The sequence below is a fragment of the Asparagus officinalis genome, chromosome 5 (genome assembly GCF_001876935.1).
Source record: "Asparagus officinalis chromosome 5, Aspof.V1, whole genome shotgun sequence".
NCBI lineage: Eukaryota > Viridiplantae > Streptophyta > Magnoliopsida > Asparagales > Asparagaceae > Asparagus > Asparagus officinalis.
The window spans coordinates 98,187,556-98,190,229 of NC_033798.1; positions in this window are offsets into that span (position 1 = coordinate 98,187,556).

Consider the following 2,674-nt stretch of genomic DNA (forward strand, 5'->3'; position numbering starts at 1 on the left):
GAGCATAACCTTTGTTTTCTTCTAGGCATAGGAGAGAAAGGGAAGGCTTATAAAGAGGCCTATCTTCCATCTCTTTTCCATGTGGGACTAAAGTTTTCCTCTACAAACCCAAGTTTTTAAGTTATAACTCCAACAATCCCCCACTAACTTAAAACTTGAAAATAGCTCAGAAATAAGAATAAAATAAAAACTTAAAATAAATAAGATTGCTCTGGTTCCCTTATACTATGTAATAGGTGGAGGTACCTTTCGGTTTGAACCTTCACTTAGTGACAGTTGTATAGATCCGTGAGAGCTTGGTGGACTTCGCTCTGAACCAGTCTCATTTATCGGATTTCTACAGAAAGCACACATAGTACAGTTTTGAAGAATTCTAAACGGGTTCGCTATTATCGCCTTGCGCAGGTATCTTTCATGTGTGTACTAGGCGAGCAGCCCTGATCCCATAGTCGGCGGCCTCACAACTACACACATATAGGTGAATCCTAATAAGGAGCGCGAGCAAGTAAGCATCCTGCCTATGGGTCTTGGATTCATTAAGATTAGACTCAACCCTTTCACTTGCTTTTTATGAGCACTGATCACCTAGGGATGGGAGCAAATGAATTCAGTGCTCCTAACATATAATCACTCATTCAGTTTGTTTCCTACCCATTGAACCTCTGGCGAGGTGGTTGCCACTGCAGTGATTTTTCTTATGGGCTAACCCCGCATCCCCCTCGATGATATTAGGACCACTGGCCTAGAGTAGCCTTTAGTTAAGTGATCTGAAAGATTTTTCTCTGATCTTACAAAATCTAAGGCTATATATGGTTTTTCATCTATATCTTAAGGATTTATTGGCGCACTTTCAAATGTCGATTCATCTTCACATTTGCATTCTCTTGATGGCATTTGTCAATCGCTGACCTGCAATCACATGAATAGAAATGGCTGGTAAGGTTTTTGCATTAGTGGAATTTCAGTTAGGTAAATCTTTCAACCATTCAGCTTCTATACTAGTAGTATCAAGAGCTATCATTTCTGATTCCATTGTACTTCTAGCCATTACAGTTTGTTTAGTAGATTTCCAGGACACAGCTCCTCCTCCAAAAGGAACACAAATCCTGTGGTGGATTTTATATCTACTGAGTCACTAATCCAATTTGCATCTGAATAACCTTCTAGTACAGATGGATAACCTTTATAGTGTAAACCATAATTATAGTTCCTTTTAGGTACCCTCAAAATTCTTTCTAAAGCATCCAGTGACTCTTATCAGGATTGATGTATATCTACTAAGTCTAATTTACTGCATAAGCAATGTCAGGTCTGGTGTAGTTTGTTAGGAATCCTAATGATCCAATTATTTGTGCATATTTCTTTTGTAATTGAGGATGACCTGTATTTTTCTTTAGATGTTACATTAGGATCATATGGAGTGGAAAACAGGTTGACAGTTTGGATCATAAAAATTCTTGAGGATTTTTTCTATGTAATGTGATTGTGATAGCATATATCCATTCTCATTTTTCATGATTTTAGTATTAAGAATTAGGTCAGGCTTGACGCTAAATCTTTCATGTAAAATTTTGTGATAAAAAGTGTTTGATATCATTTATGATTTGTATGTCAGAACCAAAAATAAGAATGTCATCAACATATAGCATAATATCACAATTTTGTTGTTTTTATCTATTTTATGGTATACACACTCATCTGTTTGATTAATTACAAATCCAATAAGATAGTATAATTCATCAAATTTCATATGCATTGTTTTGGGCTTGTTTGAGACATATAGTGATCTAATAAGCTTGCATACTTTCTTTTCTTGTCAAAAGCTATAAATCCCTCAGGTTGATCCATATAAATTTCTTCATCTAAGTCTCCATTTAAAAATGCAGTTTTAACATCCATTTGATGTATTATTAATTTGTGAATGGATGCTAGAGCCTATGAGGACTCTAATGGTAGTAATCCTAGCTACTGGAGAATAGACATCAAAATAATCAATACCAGACTTTTGGGTATATCCTTTTAGCTACTATATCTGGCTTTATATTTATCTATTGTTCCATCAGGTCTAAGTTTCTTCTTACACCGCATTTACATCCTATGGTTTTACATCCTGAAGGAAGATTGAGTTAGTTCCCAAGTATGATTTTTGAACTATAGATTGTATCTCATTATTTATAGCTCCCTTCAAGTTCCAGCAAATGAATCTAAGGGGGCGTGTTTTCATTGCATCCCTTCAAATATACTGGAGAGATCTTCTACAAGTAATGCATCGAAATTTCATTGGACCTTTTCTATTCTATTCTTTTACTTCCTCCTAGGCTCCTCTGACCTTCTTAGTAGTCTAATTTGTTAGTAACTAGTTGTTACCTTGATGTAGGAAACAGGATCTGAATTATTAGAGCGCCTTGTGTTGTTTATTCTGGTCTTGTAGGAAAAATATTCTTCAAGTAATGTCATCCCTAGCTTCAATTATGGTGTTGTTTGGCTATCTCATTAATGTTAGAGTTGATTATTAAAAATCTATTTGCATTAAATATCAGAAGCATAGCGCAATTAAAAATTGCAATCTACAGTTTTAGGGCAATCTCTTTCTTTATTCTCAGGGTATTTTGACTTTGCTAAGACCGCCACACTTTTAGGGTGATCTTAAATAGGTTTTAATTCTTCCAAATTA